We start from the raw sequence: 13,831 nt of genomic DNA, 5'->3' as shown, positions 1-13,831 counted from the left end.
CAGCACAAGATGACTCACTGCTAGTGATTACTACTTCTACTGATCCTCCTCCAGTCCTATCAATTCCAGAATCGGCAACTGATAATGCAACTGCTGCTGTCACTGCTAATGTTACAACTACTGCTTCCTCATCTCTTCCAGCACTTGAGCATTTTTCAGAAGCTCATCAAGCTGAAATGGCAAACTTGTTGCATACTTCACCGTCTACTGTTGAGCCACAAGCCATACCTGAACCTGCTGTTGATTTGCAGCAACCAGAAGAAAGGCCAACAGATCAATCTACTGCTTCAGAAGGACCTTTTGCTGAACCAGAACCAGCTGTTATCACTCAAGCAGAAGTTGTACACTCTACTGCTCTCATTATTCCTTATCTGCAGTCTCTTGAATGCATCGCTAGAATGGAAGACATTAAACAACGATTGCTTGCAAGAACCCCTTCACCAGTTGTGGAACGATTTGACTTAGAATTTCAGATTGATGCTCTACAAAGGGATCTCGCTAATCTCTCTGACTTAGTCAAGAGGCTATCTCATGAAAATGCCGCAGAAATTCATGGTGCTCAGTACTTCCGAGACCGTATGTCCAAAGAAATACAGACCACGGTGGAATCTATGCATAAAATGTATGCTGAGACCATTGTTTTTCGACAGGCTATATCCAGAAGTTCCAGACAGATCACGCTTACTCAATCTGGCATACTAACCAGGATCACCAAACATGATGATATTTTTCGCTCAATCTCCACTATCATGGACCTGATGGATGCCAAGATTGATTCTCAATCTCAAACTCTCACTGCACTAAATGATCTAGTTTCTAATCAGGCTCCATATCTAGAGATGCTGACTAATGGTATTCACAACTTATCTGGGCGAATGGATGAATTAATTGCTAGGGTCATTGTTGATGATGCCAAAAAGGGGGAAGAAGACAGAACTGGAGATAGAACTGGAGCAAGTAGCAGCAGACCTCATTCAACTGGAAGGGATCAAAATCCAGATGATGCTACCTTCAGAGATATTGGAACAAACTAATATTATTTGTGTCTTAATTAACTAATTTGCCCTTTACATGACTTTTCTGGATACTAATTGTTTCTAACTGCTTCGTTATTTTTTTCTGCTTTTCACTAACACGGAACATCTAGGTTTTGGCATCACCACAAAGGGGGAAATTGTTAGAGCTAAATTTGTTGTGGAGATGCTAAGGAAAAACCAGTAGATATTGGATTAGCACAAAACCAGTAGATGTAAATTAGCAGAAAAACAGAAGTACTTGTATCGCGCCAAAATCAGTAGCAACACTTATCAAGTACTGCTTAACTAAATGACTTCTCAGCTAAAAACAGAACTAGAAGAATACAAAATTCGAATTATACACTAACAGAATCGTGTGTATCTCAAAGTCTCTAAATATTACCATTGATCTATTAATGTGATACTAGCATTTATTGCTTCATTAAATGACATTAAATGTTGTACGAGAACATTTAAGACGGTTTACTATTTTTAGTATGAACTGAGACTAATTGCTTTAATGTATTCTAAAGGATCCATTTTCGGCAATAAAGCTGAACCATTGAAAAGTAAAAAGAGCCGTTTAGATTTTGACGTTGGATAAAGTCTATATATATGGAGACGAAGCATTTTTAAAAGAGATAGTGAACTGAACGAATCAAAATCAAACAATATCATTTGAGCATCACTAGAACTTTCAGTTATCTCAAAAAGATCAACACTGAAAAAGCAGCACACGTTTCATTCTATACTCTTGATCGTTGAGATCATATTGTGCTAGTTATTTTCGTTGTATCTCCTTAAGCTATTCACTTCACTATTTCATTGATAGAAGAATTTGTAACTGGAAAAGAGTCCTTTCCAGAACTTAAGATCTTTCAAGTAGTTGAGTTGTAAAACTAAGAGTTTCAGTAGACGAAGAGTAAGTCTTGTTGAAGTGGGTGTGTACAACTGTTGTACTGTATTCACCAAAGTCTTATAGTGATACCTTCTGGAAACAGAAGAAGGGGAGACGTAGAAGATTTATCTTCGAACTTCCAGAAACAAACCTTATTCTATCTATTGCTTTTCTGCTTTACTATTTTTCACCTACTAACCAACAGATCGTTTCCGCACATTATCTTGTGATCTGCTGGTCTTTGAAATTGAACAAGAATTGCTAATATCTCTAACATGATTTTAGCACATCATTCAGAAGAATTATTTAAGTTTGCCGTTGAGTTTATTTAACCCCCTTCTAAACCCAACCCGATCCTCAACAATGTGTATTTTCATTATTTTTTAAAAACTATATTTTCATTATAAAAAAAAAAGCGATGTGAGTGCACTGCATGTTTACAATCGGAGTGCATACTTCTTAACAATTGTGTCTTTAGTTGTATCTGTATGCATAATCATAAGCAAAAGGAATTAGTTAAACATATTCAAACGCAAAAAATGTATCAATGAGAATTGATTTTAATTTGATGAGTCTCATGTGAGACCGTCTCACGGATCTTAATATGTGAGACGGGTCAATACTACTCATATTCACAATAAAAAGTAATATTCTTAGCATAAAAAGTAATATTTTTTAATGGATAACCCAAATAAGAGATCTGTCTCACAAATATAACATGTGAGACCGTCTCACACAAGTTTTTGCCTTTTAATTTTAGGTGATAAAAAAATTCATTCATAACAACCAAAACTAGGAATTAGTATCTCGAGCCCTTTTTTTTATCATTTTAATAAGGAACCAAAATTTAATTTCCATGATGAGTAAGTCTCATGTGAGACAGTCTCACAGATCACAATCTGTGAGATGGGTCAACCCTACCCATATTTATAATAAAAAATAATACTCTTAGCATAAAAAGTAATATTTTTTCATTGGTGACTCAAATAAAATATCCGTCTCACAAATACAGTCCGTGAGACCGTCTCACACAAGTTTTTTCCTTCCATGATAAGATGATCCAATGGCAATCCATAATGGCGAAATTAAAGATTTCACAAGCTTAGCAAACTTGAATCCAATTAAAACTGCATCAAAAATTATTTTGGAATCTTTGTTCAACCCCAGAAAGACATTCACGTCATCCACATTATATATCTCAAGAAATTTCTTTTCCATTCATGAATACGGATAATTGGTAAATAAATTCTGTTCTTCAAGACAAATCTTACGTTACAATAATCTTACATTCACGCTAACCCAAGCCATTTCTTGATCTGTTATCACTGTTCTTCGATTTATTCTTCACTTTTGACCCCTTCCAACCAAAAAACAAAAATTATACACCAAAAAATAAGAACCACTCTCAAATAAAATCCACAAAGATCCAGAAAATAGAAAGAAAAACAATGTTTATATTGCCTCCTTTTAACCTAAGTTTTTTGAAACCAGAAAAGAGAGAATGGGTCTTGCTGCTAGAAATTGCAAGGAAGAGAACATGTGTGTAGAGAGAATATTGATAATATGGGTTAATATGGGTAGGCTTTAAAATTTTTATTGGACCTGCTTCTTACTCTCTTTTTTTACCCTTGTATGTAAATAAATTAATTATTTGAACATAAATATAATAATTTTGATTTTGGATATACCGTATTCAATTTTGGAATTTCATACCAATTTAAAAGAAGTGGTCAATTTTTTAAAAATTTTGTGTCAGTAGGTCATATAGCTAAATATCCTTGATTTTACCTCTTAAATTTTTATTTTTTAATAATAAAAAAACCTAAATTTATTAAATATGCCACGATCGATATTAGAAATTTAGAGGGGGCGAATAAATTTTCTTCGAATTGTTTCGATTGTGTTAACAATGTTGATAGTTTATTTTTGTCAGTAGAGTTCTCACAAGTCAATCAGTGTGAATTGTGCGAAAATAACCTTACTGAAACTAGTTAAAATAAATGGCTATACAGTTGAGTGATTAAGAGAAAATAAACTGAATGATAAATGAATACATTAATGTTTAAGGATGTTATGAGATTTCAATACTCCTACGTTATCTCTTCTTCCTCAATGAAGGTTTGTACTAAAAGACTTTGGTAATTACAAGTGATTTGAAATTACCCACTTCAGTAGGACTTAACACTTCATAATTGAACCTCTTAGTGAAACTGAAACTCTTAAAGTAGTAGAGTTCCTTGCTCACAGTTTATACGAACTAACAGAAGAATTTTGTACATAAATATGATCCTTGATATGATCAGATAAATAATAAATTAGTGTGTGTTTTTTCTTTAATCTTATTTGTTGTAATGTTTTTGCAAAGAGAGTAGGCTTTCTTTTTCGTCGAAGATTGTTGCTGGCTTGTTCAACTGATCATATATATAGTCTCAATTTTCCACGATAACTTGTACAAAATATATCCGTTCATGACTACTGATGTACTTATTTCTAGATCATTGTTTTTCTGGTATCAGTTGATTTTTGACATAGACTGTCACTCTAATCCTTAACACTGGTCGGTAGGAAAAAAAGCTGTATAACTTTTAGGTTTAGATCCTTAATCACTTATCGATATGGTTTTGTAACGGTCCTGTTTAAAGTGATAGCCTATCGGTTGAATTAATTAAGTAGATCCTTAATTAGTTTGACAAGTTCATTTTATGTTTGATATCAGTTTGGTCTTGCGATCAGTTATGTTACTGATTTCAGTTTCTTGTTTGAATTCACTTGATATCTTTTTATCATTTACCAAAACTAAATGTTCCAACAATTTCTCCCTTTTTGGTGGTTGAAATTTTTTGTCAAAAACAAATAGAAGAAGTACCGAATTCAATTTATTCGCCTGAACTTCAAACTGACTACCAATCTGTCTGAATAACAAACCGACTAAAGTAAACAAGAACAAATCATCTTCTAAACTGACAGGAGTTCAAATCTTCTTCTAAACTGACTAGAGATAGTTCACTTCTTCTCTTTCTCTCCTTTTTTTGTTGTCAACGATAGACAGAGACATGAGATGAATGAGAACAGAGGTCAGTTGAGAGCTAACTAAGTCAAGCTTAGAGTTGACATTGGCCTAAACTTCATCTATCTCGTACAAAGCTGAAAATTGTTGGCTTTAATATTCCCACCAAGATGAGTAACAGTTGTTGCATGTGCCTTTTTTATCTGATTCAGTTGGCTGGATATATCAATTAAGCTTCTGGAGAGATTCGACACATATTTTAGCATCTTATATTTAAAGTACTCCAGAGCTTCTTCAGTGTTGCGATTGCGGTGTTTGGTAGTAGATCCAATCCACGACTTTTGAATCAATGATCCAACTTTATTTTCTTACTGATTGATTGCGACTAACTGATCTTTGTTATCATCGGATCAGGCTTATGAACAAAAGCTTCCAAATCATCAATTAATTGGTCGGCAGTCGAAGCACAGATTAGCATCTGTCGTGAATTTCTGAAATGAAATTATGTTCCACAACTATATCAAGAAATGTAAACAAACTGTCATAATAATTATTGATATTCCACAAGCCCACATGTTTATTATGGATATTAAGTTGTGCGCAAGAAACAGTGTGAAAAATTTCTTCTAATGTACCAAAACCACCTGATAGTGCAATAAAAACATCAGAATTTTCAATCATTTTGGTGATTCTTTCATACATAGAAGAAACTTTTAATTCCTCCCAATCGTAACACCTGTAATATTTCCTTCAGCTAAAGCTATAGGAATAATACCCAAAACCTGACTACCTCCAAGATGAGCAGATGTTGAAACAGATCCCATAACCCAATATTACCTCCCCCATATACCAAGTGAATTTTTCTCTCAGCCAATATCTTTCCAAGATTATCGCTATTTTTACAAACACTTCATTTTTTCCAGGACTCGACCCACAAAATACACAAATATTTTTCAATGTTTGTGCAGAGGATCCAGCCATGTTTTTACTTTCTTTTTTGTCTGCAAAAATAGAGAGAAAGATGAGAGATTTTATCGGGGTAATATGTTATCATGACAAAACTATGAGTCACAGATGTAAGCAGAATAAACCGTAAAAAAAATAATGACACGCATGCATATAAACAGTAGTGTAATTGTGGCTCACAATTTTCCTCTGGTTTTACGTCCAAAAACGGCTTCAACGCCTTCTATCAGTTGAGGATATGCTTCCCATCCAATTTTTTCTTATAAATTGGCAAACATGGTCTTTTTAAGTTGGATTCCCAATACTATGACGCTCATCTTGGAATTGTTTCTATTAACGGAGAAGTTCAATATGCATGTGTCCACTAGAATGCGTCTCAAGAGTCAATAAGATGTTATCTAAAGACTCCTTACTCATCCCATTTTTAATGAAACCAATTTTATCTTCTCTGTTATTGGAAACACATCCCAAAGATCTGCATCGTTTGTCACAAGTCCATCTTACACACTTATGACAAACCCCTAACCTTCTGGCCCTTCGTTGTTTCGCATAAGTGCTTTTTCCTAATCCAGGCAAATACGGAATGAGCAATGATTGTGGAACTTATCCTCCTAATCGGACCTTAGCTTCTATTACAACACGAATATCTTCTGGAATTGCTTTTTGCATTAGCAATCGCAATCTTTCACACCTACCTACATAAATTTTTCTTAGAACATTTTCAGAAACAGAGGGAAAATAGTTACAAACTTTTGACAGAATTTCATCCATTTTGCAAAAAAAAAAAAAGAAATGATTTTTTTTAAATATTTGTATCAGCAATTGTGGGAAACTGATTTAACCAACTATGAGAGTCACGGAGTACCGTTATCCGTCATTTAACCGGGAAAATAAAAAATTAAGGAAACCTGAAATAAAAACAAACAAAATTAAACGCGACAAAAAAAAATCAAGGATCGGAAAGAGAAATAAACTCTTCTTCAAAGATTTCATTTTCTAAAATGGTTTAAGTCTTTGTCCATTTACTTTAAAAGCATCATCATTTTTAAGATTTTCAATATCCACAGCTCCATAAGGATACACATGCTTTACAACGTATGGGCCTGTCCATCTTGATCGTAATTTTCCTAGGAATATGTGAAGTCGCGAATTATAAAGCAAAACTTTTTTACCAATCTCAAAAGATTTTCTAAGAATTGTTTTATCATGAAAATGATTTGATTTTTGCTTTATAAATTCTTGAATTCTCATACGCGTCATTTATGAGTTCCTCAAGCTCATTAAGTTACAATTTGCGCAATTTGTTGGCATCATCCATGTTTGAATTAAAAGTTTTGATCGCCCAATAAGTTTTATGTTCCAATTCCACAAGAAAATGACATTGTTTTCCGTAAACCAACCTATAGGGAGACATATTCAATGATGGTTTAAAAGTTGTTCGATATGCCCAAAGTGCATCATTAAGTCGTAGAGATCAATCTTTTCTATTTGGGTTAACAGTTTTTTCCAAAATTTGTTTTATCTCCCTATTAGCTAATTCAACTTGTTCATTTGTTCGAGGATGATAAGGAGTAGTTACTTTGTGAGTAATACCATATTTTTTTTATTAATGAAGCAAATGGTTTATTAACAAAGTGAGTTCCTCCATCACTTATCATGGCTCGAGGAATTCCAAATCTACTAAAAATATTTTCTTTTAAAAATTTGATGACGATTTTATGATCATTTGTTCGACATGGAATTGCCTCTATCTATTTGGAAACATAATAAACTGTAACTAAAATATAAAAGTATCCCAACGACGGTGGAAAAGGTCCCATAAATTCATTCCCCAACAGTCAAAGATTTTAATTTCAATGATAGGATTCAAAGGCATCATGTTTCTTTTTGAAATCGCACCCAATTTTTGACAATTTTCACAGATCTTGCAGATTTCGTGGGTGTCTTTAAACAAAGTGGGTCAATAAAATCCACACTGCAAGATTTTTGCAGTCGTTTTCTTTGAAGAAAAATGTCCTCCGCATGCTTCTGAATGACAAAATTTAATGACACTACTTACCTCATTGTCGGGTATGCAACGTCGAAAAATTTGATCTGGACAATATTTGAACAAATACGGATCATCCCAATAAAAGTTTTTTTACCTCATTCAAAAATTTTCTTTTATCTTGGGAACTCCATTGCGGTGGCATTTTTCCTGTCACAAGAAAATTTACTATGTTAGCAAACCAAGGTGTAGTAGTAACTGAAAATAGATGTTCATCAGGAAAATTATCGTTAATTGGTGTCATTTCACAAGATGATCCTGTTACTAGTCTCGATAAATGAACGGCTACTACATTCTCGGTTCCTTTTTTATCTTTGATCACAATGTCAAATTCTTGGAGCAACAAAATCCATCATATCAGTCGTGGCTTTGCATCCTGTTTGGTCAACAAATATCTAATAGCAGAATGATCAATAAACACAATAGTCGTTGATCCAATCAAATAAGAACGAAATTTATCTAATGCAAATATTACAGCAAGTAGTTCTTTTTCAGTTGTGGAGTAATTCATTTGAGCATTGTTTAAAGTTCTACTTGCATAATATATCACATAAGGCTTACCGTTTCTTCTTTGACCCAGTACTGCACCGACTGCATAATCACTCGCATCGCACATGATTTCAAATGGTAAAGACCAGTCAGGAGGTTGCATGATAGGAGCTGATGTTAAATGTCGAATGATTTTATCAAAAGCATTTTGACATTCTTGAGTCCACTCAAATGCAGTGTCTTTTGTTAAGAGGTTACAAATGAGTTTAGAGATTAAACTAAAGTCCTTTATAAACCTCCTATAAAATCCTTCATGTCCCAAAAATGAGAGAATTTCTTTAATGGTTTTTGGAGGGGGTAAATTGGCAATGACATCAACTTTTGCTTTATCAACTTCAATTCCATGAGATGACACGATATGTCCCAAAACAATTCCAGAAGTAATCATGTAATGACATTTTTCTCAATTTAAAATAAGACATTTTTCCTCGCATCTTTTTAAAACTTTTTCCAAATTTTCAAGACAATTATCAAATGTATTCCCAAAAACAGTTAAATTATCCATGAAAATTTCAAAACAATTTTCAACCATGTCGCAAAAAATGCTTAGCATACATATTTGAAATGTTGTTGGGGGCATTGCATAAACCAAATGGCATCTTTCTGAATGCAAATGTTCCAAAAGAACATGTGAATGTAGTTTTTTCTTGATCTTCGAGAGCAATGAGAATTTGATAATAGCCTGAATATCCGTCAAGAAAACAGTAGTAGGGATGGCCTGCTACTCTTTCTAAAATTTGATCAAAAAATTGTAATGGAAAATGATCTTTTCTAGTGGCGTCATTTAATTTTCTATAATCGATACACATCCGCCAACTAGATGGGACTCGACTTGTTAACAATTCACCATTTTCATTTTTTATCACTGTGATGCCAGATTTTTTTTGGAACTACGTGTGTTGGGCTTACCCACTTACTATCAGAAATTCGGTAGATAATTCCAACATCAAGTAGTTTGATAACTTCGGTTTTTACAACATCTTTAATGTGTGGATTTAATCTCCTTTGTGGTTGTTGAGATGTTTTTTGCATTTTCTTCTAAGTGGATTTTGTGAGTGCAAATTAGTGGATTAATGCCCTTGAGATCTTTTAGTGTCCAACCAATTGCTTTTTATGTCTTTTAAGCATATCAACTAATTTACCTTCTTGATCACTTGCTAGTTTGGAAAAAATTAACACCGGATATGTTTCATCTTCTCCAAGAAATGCATACTTCAATTCTTCTGGCAAGGGTTTTAACTCCAATATAGGTGGTTCGTCTTTGTTCTCATATTTTGCCTCAAACTCTTTATCTGATCCTAGTAACGAGTGGTACCTGATAAAATCATCAAGATCAATTTCAATATTTTCTTTAACAATATTAATTGAACAAATATCTAATTGGTCACGACTACTCTCTTTTTCAATGTTTTCTTCCACAAGAGCTTCAATAAGATTTTCATATTCACTTTCATCTCCTTTGTCATGTTGTTGCTTACAAAGATTAAAAACATTAAGCTCCAAGGTCATGTTACCAAATGACAACTTCATTATTCCATTCCTGATATTATTAGAGCATTAGAAGTTGCTAAAAATGGATGACCCAAAATTATAGGAATTGCATTACAAGCTTCGATAGGTTGTGTACCTAAAACTATGAAATCGACATGATATAAAAAGTCATCAACTTGGTCCAACACGTCTTCTACCATACCTCTTGGCACCTTAACAGATCTATCGACAAGTAAAAGTGTTACCGAAGTAGGTTTTAACTTGCCTAGATTGAGTTCTTGATAAACTGAATATGGAAGTAAATTTACACTAGCTCTAAGATCAAGCAAAGGCTTTTTTAATCTTTTGTTCTCCAATAATACATGAAATAGTAGGACAACCAGGGTCATTGTATTTCAAAATATTACTATTTTGAATTATTGCACTTATTTGTTCAGGTAAAAATGCTTTCTTTTTCACATTCAATTTTCTTTTCACATTGCACAAGTCTTTCAAAAATTTGGCATATGATGGTACCTTCTTTATTGCATCTAATAAAGGAATATTAAATTTTACTTGTTTAAAAATATCATATGCATCAGAATTTAAATTTGATTTTTTTTGTATTTTTCAATGATGAGAGTATGGTGGTGACATTGTCTGTTGAACCTCTTCTTCGCAAGTTATGGGTTCCACTTCCTTACCCTTTGGAGTTGATTTATCATCATCTTCACAAGGTTCAAGAATAGATTTTTCCACAAACTTAGCACTTCGAAAGGTAATAATAGATTTTACCTGATCCATCGGTTGAGTTCCAGAAGTTCCAGTTTGTGAATGATGATCCTTGGGATTAGGTTGTGGTTGTGAAGGAAATTTACCTTTTTCATGAACATTAAGTGCAGATGCAAATTTATCAAGAGTATCTTTCAAATCTGTCATGGTTTGAGCAGTCTGAGTATTGATAGACTCTTGCTTTGCAGTGAAAGAATTCAATATATATTCAAAGTTCCTTTTAGGTTGAGGAACTTAAGGTGCATAATTTTGAAAATTTTGTTGATTTTGGAAATTTGGTTGTGAAAATTGTGCAGCATTATCATTCCTCCAACTAAAATTTGGATGAGTTCGCCATCCTGGATTGTAATTTTGAGAAAATGGTTCAAAATTTGGCCTTTTGAAATTGTTCAAAACATTGGCTTGTTCGTGGAGACATTCTTTAAAAGAGAGCAAAGTAGGACAATCTTTTGTAGAATGATCATTTGTATCACAGATGTGACACGCAATTTCTTGATAGATTTTAATTGACTATTCTTTTTCAATTCAAGTGCCTCAACTTTTCTTGTCAAAGAGGTAAATCTAGCTTGGAGATCATGTTCATCTTTTAGGGTGTACATACGTCCACCAGATGTGGGAGATCGAATCTTGTTTGATGGTTCGATTGTACCTAGTGTCCCAATTTTTAGCATTTTCAGCTAATGAATCGAGATACTCAATTGCCTCGTTTGGATCTTTATCTTCAAATGTTCCATTACACTTAAATTCAACTATTTTCCTATCTTTAGTTGTTAAGTGACCGACGATTTCGGTTGGGAAAAATTCTAGCAAGTGAACTAGGTCAAGTTATAGTAAATGAACAAAACGTCCAAGTATCGATCCCACAAAGAATATTATTTAATTACTAAGATTGAATTATTCTATTTAATCTAGGCAAATAATAACGATCGATTTGATTATTATTCAAACTAGGTAAATTTTAAACTAATTTATGCTAAATTAACGACTAAAATCAAATTTCAGAGAAGCTTGAACTTGTGGATTTTCAGATTTAAATAAAATGACCGGGAAAACACGACGGTAACAAACTCTGATTTTTTTAAAAACCTATTTCTAGAATTTATAATCCTATTTTCATTTAACAGTCCAATTATTTTTAATTGAATTTAATTAAACAAAAACGCATGTATCAACGATAGAATTACAGTTGTCGCCTAAAATCGCACAATGAAACCGAATACTATTTCTAGTCGCTTTAACCGTGTGTTGATTAATATTTTTGAAGCTAATTTCAATCTATTCCCTTTCGAGTCAAGATCGAACGACAAACATGCAAATAATTGGCCAGATTAAAAGCACGAATTTACGCAAACATTATTCAATAACATAAAACAATTTTATAAATCAAACAATCCAATAAATAAACAAAATCAGTCGTTTGTCCCTATCGTGGTCCCGATCACAAGAAAAACTACTCCATAAATTCAAAACTAAAATCAAATTTAATGTTTGAATTCATGTCTGAAAATAAGAAAATAAAAGAAAAGAGAAAATCTCAGTGACGGTGCGCGGTTCTTGCGTAAGAAGTGCGCGGATTCTCCTCCTTTTCTCCTCAGTCGTCTCCGTCGTCAACGATCCAAAATTTCCTCCAAGTCGGCTCTTTTCTCCAGATTTTCGACAACCCCTTTTTCCTAGGTTTTCCCTTTTATTTTCTTTCCAAATCACGAGCAAATCTTCGCCAAAATCTCGACCTGATATAATGTACACGGACCCCGTGCATGCATCAGGCTACAGGTCCGTGTATGTGCGGTTCAAATTCTTTCCGGGAAATGGTAGACACGGACCCCGTGCAGGGGTCCGTCTATAGGTCCGTCCACACACTGTAAATTTGATTCTCGGATGATGAGGGACACGGACCCCGTGCATGGGTCCGGAGTGGGGTCCGTGTAGTCTCTGGATTTCGCTTCTTTGGAGGTTGATGTACACGGACCCTTACACGGGGTCCGTGTAAGGGTCTGTGTTTGGCCTTCGTGTTTTTTTCCTATTTTTCCGGGTGTTTCTGACGTGGCATTGCGAAGTTTGACTTCTTTCCATTTCTTTGGCTTTTATCATCTTTTGGTCAAACCTGCAAACAGCCATAATAAGACGAAATTAGCGCGAAACTTGGAATAAAAACGCCAGATAAGCACGAATACGAAAAAATAAAGTCCCTAAAATGCTATATAATTCGTGCTTATCAACTCCCCCACGCTTAACCTTTGTTCGTCCTCGAAAAAATCAGATAAAAGAATAAAGATGAGAAATATCTCAGATTCAGAACTCGAGTGCCACAATCAAAACTTCTCAATTTGTCAAACTCTTTCACCCCCGGTCAAAAGATCACGCTTCGCATATTACAAGATTCTTTTTCGTCGCAATTTAAGCTTCAAACATTTACCTAGTCAGGATCAACAGAACAAGATGTGTGTAGTGTGCAGGTCAGACTCGTACTCATCTCCAGCAACTTAGTTTCATGATCACTCATTTTCATTTGTTATCGAAACGCCCCATATGCTTGACTTTTATACCCCTCTCTACTAAATGTTGAACGACGATGACTTGGTTAGTAGGTCTTTTCAAGCTTATAACGTAAGACCAAAGTTCACGGTTACAATAGAAGGTATGGGAATCAAAAGTGAGAGGAAATAAAAAGAAATAATCCTGCAGCACATTCATCCAACTTTTGACTCATCACCCATTACTGTATTTTCATCATTTTCAGAGCTCTATCGTCTCCTTTCTTTCACATTGTCCACCAACTTTCACCCACATATTTTTCGGGTGTTTTCAATACTATGCACTTTCTTCTTTTTTTTTCATGAATAAGAATTCATCGACTCCTTCACACATATTTCTTCAATCCATTAGAGTAATTCAAACATTTCAATGTGCACAGGAGGTTTATTTCTCTCACATGTAGGTAGGAGAAGTGTATAGGCTAAGATTCAGTTAGTTGATGTGGGACATTGAATAAATTACGAATGGGGGCTAATTGTGTGTCATTGACACACACCATTCGTTTTTTACAGGCTCAAAAAGGGTTATTAGAGACAATAAATGATGTATCG

Source organism: Primulina eburnea, chromosome 7, assembly GCF_022965805.1.
Source record: "Primulina eburnea isolate SZY01 chromosome 7, ASM2296580v1, whole genome shotgun sequence".
Taxonomy (NCBI): Eukaryota; Viridiplantae; Streptophyta; class Magnoliopsida; order Lamiales; family Gesneriaceae; genus Primulina; species Primulina eburnea.
Note: the sequence above shows the minus strand (reverse complement) of the source record.